Source organism: Pseudopodoces humilis, chromosome 8, assembly GCF_049639895.1.
Source record: "Pseudopodoces humilis isolate 2021_Gansu_Grassland_sample_001 chromosome 8, ASM4963989v1, whole genome shotgun sequence".
NCBI lineage: Eukaryota > Metazoa > Chordata > Aves > Passeriformes > Paridae > Pseudopodoces > Pseudopodoces humilis.
Window position 1 is genome coordinate 2,750,337 of NC_142207.1, and position 19,767 is coordinate 2,770,103.

The 19,767-nt window shown below is 41.3% G+C and overlaps 1 long non-coding RNA gene across 1 annotated transcript; it reads left to right on the forward strand.

Annotated features, from left to right (window-relative positions):
• LOC148183824 (uncharacterized) lies at positions 1-6,818 on the forward strand. The gene is made up of 3 exons (XR_015773112.1): positions 1-182; positions 5,704-5,736; positions 5,829-6,818. It is a non-coding gene; the product is annotated as an uncharacterized LOC148183824 (long non-coding RNA).
• Positions 6,819-19,767: the final 12,949 nt, after the last annotated feature.

Sequence of the window (19,767 nt, forward strand, 5' to 3'; positions counted from 1 at the left end):
TGGTGCTCACCTCAACCAGGGATGGCTCAGGAGCAGCTTCTGGGGCTGGGCTTCCTGCAGTGAAACCACCTTGGGTGCCATGGAAGGAAGTTCTGCTGGGGGCTCCCATCACATCAGGGAGAGAAGAACCTGGAGAGCCACCACCACCACCTCCTGCTTCCGCGCATCATTTGCAGCTCAGGGTAGGTGTGATGCACTTTTTGTCTCTTGGATGGTTTTGGTGGGCTATACAGAGTCCATGGTGATGTTTGGCCTGGTTTTGGGGGGATTTGGATTAAACCTATGTGGTAATAATGAAGAGAGATTTGAGGCTTGGTGTGGCTCTGAATTGGTCTGAGCTTTGTGGTGAGTTTTACCCAGTATCTCCTTTTTTGTGGTCTATGAGGACCAAAAAGCTTTAAATTCAGTTTTTATTGTAGTGAAACTGGAAAATGTTTTCAGCAGAGAAAATTCACAGTAGTTGTGGAAGGTAAAAATGATTCTTGTGTCTTTGGGAGCTGCTCCTTGCTTTTAGGCTTGGTTCTGGCCGAGTAAGTGGCTGTAGCATTTTCTGTGCCATGTTTGAGAGATTTTTTGGAAGTTTTATTTCCATTTCCAGCGGAATGTTTGGCTTTTCTGTTCTCCACCACCACCCCTTGCCCCAGCACACTTGGCTGGCTGCTCATTAGTGCTTTTCAGAACTTTCTCTGTGATGTTTCTTTACAGGTTCGTACTTTTTGTGGGCATAATTTGGTCAGCTAAGAATCTGAAGCATCAATGATTTTTTGTTTGAATCTAATGGAGGAGATATGGCAGCTGTTCCTCTAATTCATGAAAATGCAAAGCCAGTGGTATAAATGAAATAAATAGAGAGCTTTGGGTATGAACTGAAGACCCAGGGAAAAGGGATCTCTGTAGCAAAATCAGGAGTCAGTTGCAAAAGAAAAAGAAGAAAAATCTGCTGTTCTAGACTGCTTTTCTAATCTTCCTGCAGTAAACTGCCTAAATGTCAATGAGTGTGTTAATATACATCTAAACTGGTTTTTCTAAATAGTACAAAAGGGATATGTAATGATGAGTCAAATATCAGCATGAATTTATGTAGTTTCTAATGGTTTTGAAATCTGTATGTATCAGCACTAGCTCCTACTAATTGTTTAATGGGAAAATGCATTTAATTCAAGTAGCTGCTGGAAAACCATGTGAAACCCTGATTTTTTTTATTTTTTCTTTTGGCCTAGTAGAAGTAGCTGTGTGTGCTTATGGTGGAAGATAATGGTACCAGTGGCAGAATAAAGAGATTTTTCTGGAGGAGCTCAACCTGCAAAACTATTGGTTGCAACCAAGGGGAATAATCTCAGTCCCTTAAATTGTGTGTGGGACGTCAAGAATTTGTGTTGTTGAGTTTTTTGTCTGGGAAGGGGGCACAGGGCTGTGCTGCTGGAATTTGGAAAGGTTTTGGCAGTGTCATCCTCTAGTGATAAGTCGGATTAAAACATGGACTTTATGAAGTTCAGCTTTTTTTGTGGCATTTTCCTGCAAGTGGGGTCAGACTGTGGTAGAAGATGCACCTGAGCTGCTACAAGAGAAAAAAAATCCAGAACCTGTGGTGTATTTGCATCATTTTGGCTGAGTTTTATTCATGCTGCTGTGCTGGGATGGTTGAACTCTGTGGTTTTTTTTCCCTTAAAACAAAGATGGGGAAGACCTGGTTGCAGAGGCACATGCCTGGGGTGGGAAAGAGTTGCTATCCCCAGCTGGGCAATTGCTGCACTGTACAGAATTCTACAGATTTGCTGTAGATGTGGAAATAATTAAAAATGTTTTCTGTACCTGAACCATTCTCTTTGTATATGAGTGGAGCTTACTTAGATTCTTGCTGCTGTTTGTCTGTGCTGTGACCCAACTTATTTATCAGTTAGTCAGTCATTCTCAGAAGTACCCTGAATAAAATGTTCCAGCTAAACTGCACTCAGAGTGGGGGAAGGAAAAAAAAAAATAGCCCTACAACAAAAAAAAAAAAAGCAAAGAAAAAACCTCCCTGCAACCTGATCTGGCTGTTATGGGAGACAATTATTATAGTTCTTCACTTGCAAATTTTCCATTTGTGTTAAGTTGCTTCCCACAGTCTCTCACTGTCACATTCATTCAGAAGCCAGAATGGCATTGATAGAGCTGAGTGTTTTGGCTCGTTCCCCTCAGTTCTGCCTGGAGACTGGATGTACAGGATGTAACAGAAATCTTCCCCCAAAATTCTGCCCTCCCAGTAGTCTGTTTTTTTTACTTGAAAGCACTTCTTAGGCTCTCCTTCTCTGCCTTTTGTCCTAATTCGAATATGCTTTGAAAACAAAACAAAACACTTGAAATGGCAATTTTGGAGCTTCCCCCTTGCAAAGCTCTTCTTCTTTCAGATGATTAATAAAAGAAATAAAAAAACAGCTCGAAAATCCTGGTTTGAAGCTGCCCTTACTTGTCCAGAGATGCTCTGAGGGCTGGATCCCTCTCCTTTGGAAATAGTCTGGGAGAGCTGGAGCATTCAGGCTGTTTAAAGGAAAAATGCATTAGATTCAAGGAGCTGCTGGAAAATCATGTTAAAATCCTCATTTCTCCTTAGTTTTGCCAAATAGAAGTACTGGTGTCTGCTTCTGGTGGAAGATAATGGTGCCAGTGCCAGAATAAAGGGATTGTTCCAGAACAGACCAACTGTTGGAGCTGAGAACTCAACCATGGAGAAGAGAAGAATCCAGGGAGACCTTAGAGCTCCTTCCAGCATTTACAATGCTCCAGGAGAGCTGGAGAGGGACTGGGGACAAGGGATGGCGGGACAGGATCCAGGGAATGGCTCCCAGTGCCAGAGGGCAGGGATGGATGGGATATTGGGAATTGGGAATTCCTGGCTGGGAGGGTGGGGAGGGGCTGGAGTTCCCAGAGAAGCTGTGGCTGCCCCTGGATCCCTGGAGTGGACAGGGCTTGGAGCATCCTGGAACAATGGGAAGTGTCCCTGCCATGGCAGGAATGGGATGGGATGAGTTTTAAGGGCCAACACAAAGAGCGAGACTGTGTAACTTCCCTGAATGAATTAGGTTTGTTTGCAGCTGGTTCCCATCCTGCTCTGGAATATCCATGCTGGGAACAAGAGAGCACTGTGACTGTTGTAGATGTTGTCAGTCTGGCCTTTTGGTTTAGGAAGGACAAGGTGCCTCTCTCCCAGTCATTGCTGTGAGAAGGTGCCTCACATCCTCCTCCCTGCCATGATTTCCTCAGTGTTCCTCCTTCTCAGATGCAGAGGTATTTGCAGCAATAACAGTTTTCAAGAAGAAAATTAATAAAATGTGCACACGTTTTTAATTTATTTTTTTTTTAAGGCTTGTGATTTCCTCCCAACAAAACTGTCACTGAAGCTGGTAACTGCATTTAGCAGGAATGATTAGAGACGTGTGACAAATTTACAGCAAAATGCGCAGCAGAACTGGGAACGTTTTTCTTTTCATCAGCTCTATGAGAAGCGAGGAGGGGTAAACATGTTTTCCTCTCCCTTTCTGCCTGACAGCATACTTGAAAATTTAAGATAGGGGAGTATAACTTCTCAGTAATGTTTCTGGTGAAGTATCAGCCAATTTTTGTAACAGAGAAAATTCATTCTGGACGGCAACCAGTGGCCATTGGTTAACATCATTAATCAACAGGGATGGGATACCTTGGTTTATCAAAACAAGAAGTAGAAAAAAAAGCTCTTGGTTTTACAGCAGTTAATAATGCAAAATTTTTTGAATGAAGGATAAAATGTGCTTGTCCCGTAATGGTCCTGTTTAATATATTTATGAAACACACAGAGGTGTTTACATTTTGGTTCTGTACTTCTTGTGCCCACAAAAATGGTGTAAAAATATAAATATGAGAGCCTGTGCTACCATGGGAGGGGCTAAACCACTTAGTGCTTCAACAAAATAAAGAGCTTCAAGGTGTTTCTTTGCGGATTTAATCACTATGCAGCAGTCTTTATTGTCTAGTTTCTAATAGAATGTAAAATTTCACTTTATTTAGGTCAAGGTAAAAAAAAAAATAATTTTTAATAGATGTTATTTTTTGAAGGCATGGAGTCTAACTACATGTAACATATTTTAGATGAATACTCTTTGAAACTGTTTTTAAACAGGGTTGAAAACAGGTAAAATTATATCCCACAGATTGAATACAAAATCCTGAAAGGAGTTAATGAAACCCTGATTCTCTTGAGCAGAGGTACATCCTATATTGGATCGAGATTATCAGCAGCAGAATGGAAAAAGATTAGGAGCAAAAGTATGTGGAGGCCTCAATTTAATGCAAGTTAATATTAAAATTATGTCTGGAAGTCATTTAAATCCCCCAGTAATGGTTAAGTGGAGGGAAAGCAACAGTGTTTAAGTGTTAAAAGAGGATATTGGCTGGTTGGTTGTTGGGTGGAGGGAATGTAAAGGTGTTGGACAACTTTGGGAAAATATAACACACACCTCCATGATCTTAGATAGTTGTTAAATACCAGACCTTCCCTGGAGTTACAATACTTTAGTTGTGCTCCAGGGAAGGCTTATCAAGAGAAAATAAGTGTTGTGAGAAAGGAGGTTTTGGGATGATGAATGTCCCAGTTGATACTCATGTCTGGAAGTGAATTGCTCATTTTTATACTTGGATTTTTATTGAAAAATATCTCAAGTATTACAGTGGTGCTTGAAGTTAAAATCGGGTCCTGAACATGCCACAGGATAAAGATGATCTATGTAACTTGTGACAGTAGAAACATGTAAATTCTGTTTTATAAAATGCTGTTTTTTGGGTTTTTTTCTACATTTTGGGGGCAAACACTGAAGTATCATACCAGTGTTTTGGTTTAAACTTGGATTTTTGACTGTTTTCAGGGAATTAACTGTGACAGCAAAAATGGTGTGTTTTTTTCTGTGAATCTGTAAGTGTTGATCATGCTGTGTCACCAGGAGCTTTATGATGATAAATTCAAGTTTCCATTTGGACTAAGGTGTGTTTAATCACAGATGTGACACAGTTTTACTCATGTAGGTTTATGTAGAGAAAATGTAAAATTTTCTTATGTAAAGAAAATGACACAGGTGAGGGGAGGTGACAAAAGAAAAGGAAAATAAAGGAAGATAATGATAATAAATAAAAATAAAGGTTTGTGATGCAGAGCATCACCATTTTGATGGTTTGGGGAAGGGAAAGGGGCTTTGGTTTTCATCTTCATGGAGGAATTGAAGAGATGCTGACCCCAAAGGCCACACTAAAATGCCACATAAAGTTGACGTGTCACGATCATCCTGTGCCCTCATCAATAATCTTCCAGCAGTGTTGGGGTGTGGGATTATTTTTGACTTTGTTTCCCATCCTGAAAACCAGGGTACTGTTCCTCATCTGTCTTGCAAGGATGTTGTATTTACCAGGGAATGCATGCAGAATGATTTCTGAAAGATGCTCTAGAGTGCAAAGAATTATGGCATTGTTTTTATTCATGACTTGAGCTGGGTTTTAGTTAGTTGCACGCCTTTGTATGCCGCGTGTTGGGTTTTCACAGCAACGCCTGTGTTCTCTGGGTACCTAAGCAGAGCTTTTCATTTTCAAACTGCATCATTCGAATGCTGGATTCGTACCAAATTCACCTCCTCCACACGTTTGAACCGCATTATTAATAATAATATGGTTGATTGCTGATGCTATATATTTGTTTTGCAGAGAGCTCGTTGAGAAGCTGGGCGTGTTAATAAGGTACGGTGTGTTTCTCCTGTGTTCTCAGCAAGGCTCCTGCCTGGAGCATGCAACTGGCACTGCCCATATTCTCTTTCCACCACCACTCCTAGGCAGAGCACGCAGGCGTTTTCAATTCACCAGATCATTCACAAGTTACCTCCAACCCAACCTTGTCATTGCAATTCGTCACACTTACAGTGGATGCTTTTATGTGCTGCATCTCGCCCGAGTCTCATCACGCCAGGCCAGTGCCACAGGCTACGAGACAACAACAAAGATCTCAAGCGTGGTTTAAAAGGTAGCACTATAAAAGAGGGGGAATAATGGCTGCAATCACTGCTAGATGTCCTGTTCCCACAGATCCTGCAGCCTTCCCTTGATTTCAGACCAAAGCTGAGTAGTAGGAATGACTGCCTTCCCCACTGCCACCTTAAACCTGATTTATCTGGCACTCTCAGCGTGGAGAAGCCCTGGCATGGTATTTCTGGAGGGAATACCCTGGACACAGTTCCATTGTGAAAAATGCTGGAGGAGGCTCTCCCTAATCACCTTTTGGCTGATGCTCTGTGGGAATTGGGGTGATGCTATGAATGGACCTCTAGCTGTACAGAGTTCCCAGGTTTGCTGCAGGTTTCTGGGGTGTCCTTGGACAAACCATCAAAGGTTGCTTTATCTCTTGTTGTAAGCAGTGAAGTTATGCTATTCCTTAAAGGAAAAAAAAAAGTGAGACCAAAATAGGTCTGCTTTTCCTCTGTTCTTCATCTGGAAAATGCAGCTCATAATTTTTTCATAATCCTTCCCCATCTGGTTTCTAGATACTGGAATTTGTGCCTTAGCATGGCTTCATACAGTCCCTAACATAATGGTTTCTCGGTCTCAGGGATGACCCTCAGGTCACAGGAACTTTATGGTGATTTCTGTCAAGAGATGCTGCTGCACTGCCAAGTGCCCTCTGTGGAGACTTGAGGCCTGTCTGTGCACCACTTCCTCCCCTGGAGTCTCCACTTCTTATTTCCTTTTGTGGTGCTGGGTAAACTTTTGTTTTCTGTCAGCCTGGATTAGTTCTGATAATGATTTGGTTGCAAATACACCCGTGTGAGTTTTGGCACAAAGCATGTGCAAGCCTTAGCATGGAAGACTGCAATTCCAAGCCAAGGAGCAGCTGCCTTGAGGTTCTCTCTTAAATTTCTCCTTTCAGTCACTAGAACTGTGCTGAAGCTGCTTTCTCCAGATTGCAATAAATTCCTGTCTCAGGAGAAAGACAGGATTTGAACTAATGCTGAACTACATGAGTGGAGAGGATTTTTTGGGAATGAGGGCTTTTGAAGAGATTGGAGGAGGGTGGTTGTCCTCAGGAACAGCATTTCCAGCCCCATCACCAGGGATATGATGTTACAGCACACTGGTCTGTGCTGGGGAAAGTGCAGGAGGAACCAGTTCATCAGAGATGTGGCTGCTTAGCCAGTGGATCTGTCCTGCTGTTATTTTATGTTATTTAAACATGGATAATGTGAGAAGGATGTGTTCTCCTGCCTCCTTTCCACGCACACACTGGTGCTGGCAGAGCTTTTGACAGAGCTCATTGGAGAGGAGCAAATCCAGGTGTGCACACAGGGATGTACAGCCTCAATCTGGCTGGGGCACCGTGAATTGTAGAATTGGTCAGGTTAAAAATGACCTCCAAGATCATTGAGTCCAACCATTCTCCCAGCACTGCCAAAGCCATCACTAATCCATGTCCCCAAGTGCCAAATCCACAGGGCTTTTTATGCCCTCTAGGGACAGGGACTCTGCCTGGGCAGCCTGTTCCAGTGCCTGAGCACCCTTGCAGTCAAGAATTTTTTCTGATATCCCATATAAAGCTCCCTTGGCACGGTTTGAGGCCATTTCCTCTCCTCCTGTCCTTATTCCCTGGGAGCAGAGCCTGAGCTCACCTGGTTGTCCTCTCCTGGCAGGGAGTTGTGCAGGGCCAGAAGAGCCCCCTGAGCCTCTTTTGTTCCAGGCTGAGCCCCTTTCCCAGCTGCTCCAGCCCCTTCCCAGCTCCCTCAGGGATTCTCCAGCCCCTTCCCAGCTCCCTCAGGGATTCTCCAGCCCCTTCCCAGCTCCCTCAGGGATTCTCCAGCCCCTTCCCAGCTCCCTCAGGGATTCTCCAGCCCCTTCCCAGCTCCCTCAGGGATTCTCCAGCCCCTTCCCAGCTCCCTCAGGAATTCTCCAGCCCCTTCCCAGCTCCCTCAGGAATTCTCCAGACCCTTCCCAGCTCCCTCAGGGATTCTCCAGCCCCTTCACAGCCCCATTCTCTGCACACTCTCCAGCCCCTCAATGTCATTCTTGCAGTGAGGGGTGCAGAGCTAAACACAGGATTTAAGTTCCAGCCTTGAAAATCCCAGCATTAAGCTCCACCCCTGGAACTCGCAGCACAGACTGTCAGCAGGTGATGGATTTTGGGAACATTGTGGTGTCTATTGAAGTTAATGAGAGTTTTGGGGTTGTTGTGTTTTTTTTGTGATCTCAGTGAAGCGAGGTGTGGAAGTTCTGCTATTGACCTTTTTTCTTGCAGGAAGGTTTTTATGTCTCATTAAAAAGAGGAGGGGTGTTCCAGGACACCCTGGATTGGGTGTGTTTGTGCTCTGCCTGAAGGGCAGTGAGAGCCTCCTTAGCTTCCCCACCCGCCTGGCATTCTGTGTGTGTCCCCCTCGCTGTAACCGAGCGCTGCTATAATAAGATTAGGCCTGGACTTCTCGTTGCAGCCTCTCAAGTTTCTGTGAACATGTTCTCAGATTGTAGGCATCTGCTCAAATGCAATTCCTGCAGACAGGCTCTGCTGCCCCCTCCCCTCCCGCAAAATGAAAGGATTGAGGAATGACAGCGCTGCCCGACTCCTCGGGTTTCCTGAGGAGATGCAGGATCTCATTGCAGATAATATTCAGAAGATGCTTTCTTTCTTAATGATTTGGTCGACAATGGACAGGAAGAAAAGGTTAAATAGCAATGAGAAACTCCACTAATTGCACTTTTGAGGAATGGTGCTGTAAGTGATTACACGCATGATTGAAAGCCATACATTGGCTCCACAAATACAGCCTGACCTACCTGTATATTTTCAATAAGAAGTAATGTCTCCTATTTCTAAGAGAAACTAAGAAAAAAAAAAAAAAAAAACCCTCAGCCTGCTGTTTTTAGCTATATACAAATGATAAAAGCAAAGACATCAAAGTGTGCAGCCTTTCAACTCATGCTCAATTAGAATAAAAGTTTGGTCGCTGTTTTAAACATTTCGGGCTAACTAACTGTGACAGCATCTCAGCTCTGCAAATGGGATGATTTTGGATTGACTTTTGATCTGACTGACAGTTTCTTATACACTTCAGTGTTGGTTTATGGCGTACAAGTCTGCATTTGAATCCACATGTGACTAATTAGAAACTGTTTATGGGCTGCATGCATGCATTCACACAAGAGCAAAAGGGTTATTTGCAAACTGGAGGAACGTTATTAATGAAAGAGTTAATTTAACAAGGTGCTTGATGTGCTATTTTTATAGGGTCTACAACAAAGATGTGAAAAATAAAAACACAAAAGAGTGTATTTAGCATAAAGAGTGAATATTTATATGAATGTTAATGTCAGATATGGAAACTGTAACAATGAAACTCTCGTCTAAAAATCACCTAAAATTGTTTGGCTGTTTGATGAAAACAACAGGTTGAACTTTAGGCATGTTTTAGAGCACTTTTAAAGTTTATGAGCATTGTAGAAATTTCACTGTAGTTTCATTTTTTTACCTTTCTGTGTAAAACATGACAGAAGAATGTACATTTATGTTGATCTCATCTAACTTCACGAGGAAGTGCTCCTCACACCTCCAGTGGTGTGGTGGCATCCGTGCCCCCAAATACAGCTGGGGGGCTGGAAAAGTCTGCAAAGAGGGGTTCCAAGATGAACACAAGCATAATAACATTTTCTTGATAAAATAATGCTCCCGTGTCACAGAAACAGAACTGTCAGCACTCCTTTGTCGGCCTCTCCCAGGCTTAAGAAAGGGTCCTTGACAGTTTCAGCATTGCCTTTAAATATCTTATTGAAATGTAGATTAAGACTGTACATCTTATAATAGTTGGAAAGCCTTTTCATTTTAAGTCTTGTAGAAAAGCAAGTATTAAATAAGTATTAACTTTAGCAGTTATATTTTAGCATTTCTCTCAGGTTGATCCCTGCTAGACCTAATATTTAGATTTATTTAAAGAGGCAGTAGATTACCTGCCAGTACAGTAGTAGAGCATTGTGCATTGCTCTGAGTCTCCATAAAGTAAGATTAGCTGTATCTTTTATTAGTGCCATCATCTCTCCTGTATTTCACTAAGGTGTGGGTGCTGCTACAGGCAATGATGTCTCAGTGTTCCTGGTTTAGCATTTTCAAATGTTTCTACCATCAGTTTCATATTAATTTCTTTTAAATAAAATGCTGCTGGAATCTTTTGTATAAGTAGGGCTCTTCCAGACTCTCCTGTAATTCAGAAATCCTCATTATCCTGTTCATATAATTTGGTGATGTGAAATACAGTTTAGTGTAGATTGTATTTATCATTCTGGACTCTTTGTGATATGTAGACTGTTTATCCACTTTCTGTGTACAGTAATTATATTTTAAATCAGTTTGTGGGTACTAAGTTTGGACTCCTGGACTTGCTGGAAAAAAACTTCAGGAAATCCATTTCCACAGGTGTTGGTGTCTTGTTCTGCCCTAGAAAAAGATTTAAATTACCTGCAATAATTAATCATTTGTGCACCTCATGTTTGTAGATGTAAATCTCCACCAGACCCCTTAAACAATGACCAAGGTCACAGGAACCTTGACTTCAAGGTGATGACCTGGATGTGACAAGGTAGCCTTGTTATTACCTTTATTTCTTAGTTAACCCTTTATTTCATTTATTCATGTATAATTTACATGATGAATGCAGCGAACTCGATTTTTTTGCAAAGCTTGGCTATCAGAAGGATAAATTCCAGCTGCACAGATGTGATGCAGAGCTAATTGAAAACCACTAAACATGAGATTTATACACTCTGACCTTTTAGAATGGGTCCCTGCCCTAAAAGAGTGCAAGAAATACTGGGCTGTGATGGCACTTGGGCAGTTCATACTTGCTGAATATACACAAATAAATATTTGAATGCAGACAAGGAAATACCAGCCTTGGCTCGCATGAGATGGGGACTGGACAGCAGAAGGAAATGATTCATGAATGAAAAGAGAGACGGAGCAGTGCAGTAACTCGATTCAAAAGAATATTAAAATACTCCCTGGGAGTTTTTCAGTCCTGTGGTAGCAGTTCAGACCCCAGATGGCCAATTCATAAAATTCTGCAATTGTGTGGGAGATTCTGCTGGGTATTTTCATGGCCTTTGAAAATACCAAGGTATTTAAATATTCCTGAAGTTCTTTGCTCTCTTTTGCTTCTGGATTCTTGGGTGGGCTTAAATATGAGCCCTACCCTTGAGTTGGGTATTTGGACTTTGATTCAAGAGCAGAAGGAAGACAAGTTTTGCTGTGATTTTTTAGTGGCCAAGTTAAAATTCCTCAAAAATGCAAAGACTGGAAGGGATCTGTTTTCCTTTAATTGGTGGAATATCTGTCTCTGGACTTTGGGTGTGAGCAGGGTTGGTGTAGAAGAAAACAAGGAAGTGTCTTTATAGGGCAATTCTGGAGATGTTTAATACACATCAGACTTATCAACTGAAAATTTTTGTGATCTTTTTCTCTCTTTTTTTTCTCCTGGTGTCTCCTTTCCTCTCTTCTACAAAACCATAGCTCTCCAAACTGCTTGTGCAAAAATATTACAGACAAAATATTGATATTTTTTATTTCACAGGGATTTGATTGGCTTGGGTAGGGAGCAAAAATATAACAATAAGATACTGTGTTTTGGCTGAATTTTCTCCTTTTGAGAAAAATAATCTAGAGTGGGATATTTCACTGTTCCACCAGCCACTGGGTCTTCAGGGAACTTTGAGTTCAAAAAGACTGAAGAGCATAGTTTTATGTAATTAATTTAAAATGATGGGGAGAGCATAATCTTGCATGTCCTTACTCATGTAACTGTGTTCAGCCCTCTGGTAGGGATTTGTAAACCAAAGGATAATGCAGTTTTATGCACAGGAATGAGAGGAATGTTCAGCTCCACGATTTGCAGCCATTCATGGTGGAGTTGCTTGGGTATTTTTTTTTGTTCCCCTTCAGCCTTGAAATGCACATTAAACTTTTCATTTAAAATGGTGTAATGCTGAAAGAGCACCAAAAAAATCACTGTCACTCCTCTGGATTTATAGCCAGTGATAAGAGGAAGGACTTTGTTCTCCTGATCGTGCTTTGACGTTCAAATCAAGCTGAAATGTTGAAATGAAGCACACACAGAAATGCATAGTTGATCTTCTAGTTGATATTGAGCCAAAACCGTGAAAAACAATTGAATTTCTCAGAGTTTTGATAAAAAAAACCCCATAAATGGTTCCAAGTTTGCTCAAGCAGAGTGCAGAGATTTCTGGGAGTGAGATGTGAGGAATTCTTGAAAAACTTTGGGAAATCAGCAAATTTGGGATGGATGTGGACTGAAGTACAGAATCTCAACCCAAGCAAAATTTGTCATCTTCTCAGTTATGTAATGAAGTTTGTCCCAGGTCCTCGACAGAGCTGCTCATTTCTGATGGATCCTGATGAAGTCTGGTGTGATTATTACATTTTATTACAAGTTCTGCACTGAGCATGGCCAGAAATGCTTTGTGGCAGTTACTAAATTAGGAAATTACTCAGCATCGTGATTAAGATGCCTATTTTAAGGAAGTTGTTTGATTTTCTGTTTGGTGAGAGAGAGCTCTCCAGCTCTTCATCTACCCTGCTGAATTCTGGGGGTTTGGTGCTGTTTTTTACTTAAAACAACATGTCTGCTTTATATAACTTGTAAGTATTTGTTTCCTGGTGAGGCCAGTGGGGACATTCAAGAAAACAAACTCTCCAATAATAATGATTAGGTGTAAGTAAGGGTTTTTGGTAGTTCTTTAACATTTTGCTGTGTGCTCTTGTGCTCCCTCTTCTGATTTTCCACCTGGGAATGACAGAGAACTGCTACAACAAAGAATTTCCTGACACCACCACTAGGAAGAATATCTTGTTTTAATAAAAAAAACAAAAGCAAAACAACTTTTTTTTTCGAATTTCCCCTCTAGTTCTTGCAGTTTTGGAAACATAAGGGGGAAAATAAATGGATGTTTGCAGATGAAGGAGAAAATTATCCTCTTTTTTCTGATATTGGGGAGAATTCAAAAACAGTGAGGAGTTAAAGAGACAAGATACTATATTAATTGATTTTACAAGATTTGATGGAGAGATAAAGGATTATGGGATAATACAGAATATAGAGAACATAGAAACCATTGGAAGAAATCTACAGATGTGTAATTTGTTACCTCTGTTCAGTCCCATGGAAACTCCAGGAAATTCTTCAGAGGAAGTTATTGAAATACATATGAAATCAGGGGGTTGGAAAACTGGAAATTTTTCATTGCAGCAACAGAAACCCTCAGAACTCACAAGAAATTAAGACTGGAATAAAGGTCTCTTAACTTGTCTAGACTGGAGCTGCTTTCAGTCAACGAAAATGTTGTGTGAAAAAAGGAACTGATTCAACAAAGTCTTCTTATCTGAGTACAGTTTTGATATTTTCCTTGATGTGGTCTAAAATCTTGAACAGTTTTTTGATTTTAACTCTGTTGGAATGAGCTTTGGAGACAGAAAGTGGTTTCAGTCCAAAATGTGCATTTTACTTGTGACTTAAAAAAATTCAATTTCAGTAATTTGAAGAATAAAGCACTTGTTCTGTTTGGTATTTTTTTGTTCACTTTCATATGTTTTTGGTGTTTTTTTCCTCGAATTCATGTCTGGTGATGAGGTGAACCCTGGGAATAGCAGCAACTTGCACGTTGGGATGGGAAATCTGTTCTTGGTTATTGGTGGTACATTTCATCTGCAGAAAGCTGCAATTGTTGTTCATTTCTCTGTTAGTTCATTAGTCCTGGGAGTTAATTACCTGTGAGGTCACGTGAGACTTGTCTTTTCTTGGCAGGTCAGCCTGTTGTGACATGTTGGGTGTTTTTTGAGGGAGCCACGTGGATTTTGGGTTTCACCTCCCTGACTTTGCCTGTCTGTACTTTACCACGGGTGTCAGCTGGGCATGCCATTGTCATGGGATGGTTTGGGTTGGGAAGGACCTTCAGGGTCACCTAATTCCAGCCCCAAATTGGTCAGCAGAGAGCGATTCTGCCTTCTAGGGTGTGGTAAATCAAGTGAGTTTTGGCCACAAGTAGCTGTTTAATGAGGAGCTCCTGCTGCATCCTCTGGTGGTGATGTGCTCCATTCCTGCCATTTAGAGGACACACAGATCATCTCCTTGGGCACCTGAATTGAGCCTTACATTTCATCCTTTTAATTAAATAAATCATTTTCCTAGAGGCGCCTTTTGATGTGCACTGACTTTTGAGGGGATTAGGAGTGGCCAGCTGAGACACTGATACCTTGTTAGGTAAAGGAAACACCACCAATGTTTGTGAGATGAGCCAGTGAATTCTCTTGCTGTGTCTTGGGGTGTTTTTTGCTACTTTTTGATGTTTAGGATCTTTATATTTTAGCTCTTTCTAATGATTAATTTTCCCCATTGCTTTAGGGGACTTCTGGCACCCCAGTACCAGGCCTAAATATTTTTATTTCCAAATGAACCCAAAAACCCAAGTGATGAAAACAGATATCTGTAAGGCTGACAGTACCACAAGATGTGCAATTATTGGGTTCCTGTCATACTGCATTAATATAACTGTTAAAATATCCCTAATGTGGTTTTGGAATAAAGTTTATATATACATATATATATATTGCAAATAGAAGTATATGAGGCTTCTGAATGACTTTGACATTAAATGAGGTTTCACTGGAGGATTTTGAAACACTCAGGATGCTTCTGGCAACTCCAAAACATTTTTTCTTCAAAGACTGAAGCTGGGTAATGCTAATGTTAAGTAGAAAAACTGTGAGACTCTGAATCTCATCTGTCCTAATGTCTCCAGGTTGATTTTTCTGATGTGATTACGTCACAAATCTTTCTCTTCTCTATCCCTGCCATGCTGGGACTGGAGAGAGGAGAAAGGACCACCCTGGGTGATTCTCCTCCTCCAGCCAGAGGTGAAAATTCACTGCAGATGCTGTGCTCAAGTCATGTGCAGTGACCAGCTTGAAGTGTGAATCTGTCACTTGCTGAACAATTTGTCATACAAAACTCATCCCAGATTGCTTTTCCCTTTGGCCACTTCTCCCAAAAGTCCTACTGGGAACCTGTGGTAGACTCCAGAACCCCCAAGACTCACAAATGTATATTTCGATATAATTTTGTCTCACATAAGTGAAGCAAAATTTTCTTAAATCCAAAATACTAAAATTCTCAGAAGATTCATGTTTTACTGAAATACTTAATTTTTAGATTAAGATTGCATTATGAGTTATTAATCTGCTGCCCAGTTTTGACCTGACCTAGAGTCAGTTGTCAGGACCATAAGTATTTTTTCTAAGCTTTCTTGCTTTTTTGTGTGAAACACCAGTAGGAAGAAAGCTTTAGCTAGAAAGAAAAAATTTAAAAAAAAAAAATAGAAAAAGCAGAAAGAATTGTCATTAAAACACAAAACTAAAGTGTTTGTGTTTTAAACTACTCATCTGGGATCCTTTAAGTTATGCACCAGCATTTTACTGAAATAGTAACGAAACAGGGAACACCTGTGTTAGTTTTCAGGAGTTCTTTATTTTCATCCCTGACCCCCATTTTTATTGGCAGTGGGTTTCAGGCTTCTCTTCTTTGTTTGCAGCTTGAAAATGGGACAGATTTTCTTTTAGAAGCTGCTGGCTGCCATTGATTGTTGTTTGGAGCAGCTTCAGGTGCAATTTGCTTCTCTTGCCATGGATGACTGATCCACCTACAGGAAGAGCTGGGAGCTGGTTCATCCTTGAGCAGAACACTAAGCACAGGCTTGGGTTTAAGATTTATCTAATTAATAAAAAAAATAATAAGAAAACTTCTGCCCAGGGCCCAGAGTTCTTCAGCATCATTTGTTTTTGCTGCTTTTCTTTGTCCCCTCTCAGTGGGATGTAGAGAGGTATAAAAAGAAAGGGTAACAAAAATATATTGGTTAAGATTTGGGTCCACTTTCAGGAATGGGTTGAAATAAATTTCTCTCCATGTTAGATGCTGCAGATGAGATTTTCCTCCATGTTGCACTTGGCTTTATATGAATGTAGCTGAGAAATCTCTCAAATTTCCTTTCTCTTGGAAGAATATATCGAATTATAATTGTCAGAATGGTTTGAGATGATCTTGTTTGCTCAGGTAGAGTTATATTTGTTTTGACTCCTGGATATTTAGTTTTGAGAGTATTAAAGCAGCAACCCAGTGATCCTTTATTATTACTCCCTCTGATAATACCCTTTCTGTCTCGTAAATAATAATAAAAAGTGAGTCATCGATACTTTGCAGCTTCTTAGCTACAAGGTGTCTGTAAGAGAAGTCGGTGCATTGCCTCGAGGGAGTAGATTAAAGGGAAAATGAGTGTGTTTCTGCTTACTTTCTTGGCTCATTGCTTTATGGATATGTGGGACCTAGGAAATAAATGGTGGTCAGAGAAGAACAAACACATTTATTAGAGGAGTTAGGGAAAGACACTGTTTTGCTGTTTGCCAAGGTCCTTCTGAGCAGCACGTTTGGCAGCTACCAAGTGACACGGCCTGCACAGAGCTGATTTTGACGAAGCCTCTGGGATGTGTTAAAAAGTAAACCAGAGCAAATCACGTACTGGAAAGCATAACTCAATCAAGGAAAAATGTATGATTAAGGGCGACATGGGCAAGGAAAGCTTTGCCAGAGCTCAGGGTAAATATTTGTATCAGTGTGAAGTGAAAGCTTCACATCGCTGATGTCAAGCAGCTGGAATTTCCATTGTTTATAAACTTTTGTTGTTACAGTTGGGTTTTGGCAGAAAAGGTACCAAAGAGGGAACCGTTTCCCAGCAAGAAAGTTCGAGCTTTGATAAAAGAGCTCGAGCAGATAGGAAAGCAAAGATGCAAAAATTTATGGGCCTTTTTTAAAAATAGAATCTCATGTGACCACAAGTTGCCTTGTGATGTGCGGCTGACTCGTCCTGCAGGAGTTTTTTGTGTATTTTGTGGGCAAAATCCAAGGCTGACCACCAGCCTCCTCTCAAGAAGGTGACCAGCAACAGTCAATTTGAGATTTAAATACTTGATTTAATAATTGCAGCTTTACCTTGTTCTGAGTCCAGAGTTCATTTATCTTCAGAGAACATTGCCAGTGTGAGTCAAATATTTTAATGAGAGAAATATGACCTACTTGGGGATTCAACCCAACTTTTGGGTTCTATCCAGGAGCCTTAAGATAAACTAATATGCATTTTCCCCCTACCCCTTACCCTCAGTGCACTTAAGCTGCAGCTATGGGCTTGTGTTGTTGTATTTTACACCATATTTTATTTAACCAGAATATTTTAGGGATTTTAGAGCTAATCTGTGCTGATATCAATGCTGGGGTAGAATTTCTTTATTCTACAAGAAGTACAAGGCTGTTTTTGGTTATTTTTCTCTAGGTTGGGTCCATCCCTGTAACACAGGAGGGAAGTGATTTATGCAGAAGTTGAGTCACTGTGAATGAATGTTTTTAACTCTGGAGGTTCTGGGTCTTAATCCCAAAAGTTTGTTATGGGGCTGGTGGCTAGACTTTGTTGAAGGTGAATTTACAGCTGAGCAACGTTGAATCCTCCGAGAAAGGAGAGAGAAACCAAGGTATTTAAAAGCCCATAGGGAGAAAAAAAAAATGAAATAAAGAAGGAAAGTTTCTCTTGGGTGAGAACTCAGAGACTGGTGCTTAGATTCCCAAGTAATGAGTTACTGAGCTCTAAAGGAACCTGGGCTGTGCTGAAGAGTTGGATGTGTATGTGAAGTGTACATGTTTTGTCACATATGTGAAGCTGCTTCAACTTCAAGAGCTTCATATTTTTGTCAGAGTAAAGCAGGGGCTACCCCTGCCAGTGAGAAACACAGCTCTGCAAGAACCTAACAACATTACCCAGCTGCACTAAGAATAGAAATCAAGCCCCTGCTGGTATAATTAAGAAATCTTCACTTCCAGTCCCTGGGCTTTAGAGACCTGGATCACTAACTAATTCCAATTTAGAGAGCTTTTTTGATAAGAGCTTTTGTAAACTAGGAAATAAGCTGAGAATGAAAACTTTTCAGTGCGAGTATTTTAGCTGCGCACTCAGCCTGTTCAGTGTTATTTAATGTTTGGTCTGTCCTGGAGGGAAATCAGATATATCAGCATTGAATTGAAGAAATACAGCACACTCATGCTCCTAAGGGTTTTGTAAAAAAAAAAAAGGTGGCACTCATCCATGGTCTCGGATCTTACATTTGGAAAAGAGCAGCAATTTCATTCATAAATATAGGGCCTGGCCAAGCAGCCTCATGGCAAAGTCACCTCCTGTGTGAGTCCTGGCTGCTTGGAGCTCTGGGTGATGTAGGGGTAGAAATTCAGGCTGGACACAGATTCTTTTTCTTGATTAATCTAATTTTTCTTTTTTTTTTTTTCCCCCCTACTTTTTGTAATGTGAACTTCATAGCTAATTCTGGTCTCGTTTGTAGTGGTGTGGGAGCTGTGGCAGGAGCTGCTCTGGTTGACAGTGATGGGAAGGATCAATGTCACCTGTTCTTTTATCCTCCAAACAAGATTAAATATATATTTATCAATATATCGTCTCCACAAATGAGAAGCATTTGTCAAGGATGAAAATCATCAGAAGCTTGACTGAACATCATCTACTTTTTTTTATATACAAGCAGTTACTCTTGATTTGTTTTCATTATAGCTTCTATTCTGCTCATCTCATTCTTGTTTCAGGTTTTATTAATTTCCTTTATTCCTCACCAGTTGGCCACTCCTCCTCCCGCAGCTTCTTTGAGGCAGCAGGCAAATTTGGTGCTACTTCTGTGTGATTCAAACCTCGTAACCCACACATTGCAGGAGGTTTAAAGACACTGGTGAGATCACCCACCCACTCATTACTTATTATTATTTTATGTATCATGGTGTAACAGGTCAAATATCTGCCTCATAAAAGTGTGCACGGAGAGGGAAGTGCTGCACAGGAGATGGAACAGAGTATTCCATTTCCAGCACTCCTGTTGGCATCCAAATCGCTCAATCTTTCCTACTTGGCTTTGTCACCTAGGATGAAAGCATGGTAAACCCCCCTGTCATCTGGGAGCTATGTGAATTTTGGACAGACTGGACCACGGAGTGAGATAATAACAATGTTCATTATAAAATTCTCACAAGAGCTGGAGAGTTTTTAAGTTCCTTGTCTGCTCTTTCACGGATGTTGAGTGGATGAGAGGGTTTTTCACAGAAGGTCGGGCAGGAAGGGACCACGGTGGTCACTGGTCACACCTCCCTGCCCCAGCAGGGCCATCCCAGAGCAGTGGCACAGGATTGTGCCCAGATGGCTCTGGGAGACTCCCCAGCCCCCCTGGCCTCTTTTCCAGCACGGGGTCACTGCCCAGTAAAGAAGTTCTTCCCCATGTTCAGGTAGAACTTCCTGGGCATGAGTTCCTGCTCCACAGGCTGGGCCCCATGGAGCAGAGCCTGGTCTGTGCTCTGACCCCTTCCTGCAGACTCTGAGACATTGAGATCCCCTCTCAGCCATCTCTTCTCCAGGCTCAACAGCTCTAGTTCCCTCAGCCTTTCCTCGCCAGGGAGATGCTCCAGGCCCTTAATTTGTGTTAGCAGATCATGTAACACCTAAGAACCTTTCATGAATTAACAAATTAATGATTCCCCACCTTATTCTGAATGAAATCTTCCTTTTGCATCTTGCTCACCTCCTTTCCTCCTTCCATGGTTTGATATACCATCCTAATTTGTCTTTCCAAACAACATTATGGCAGGA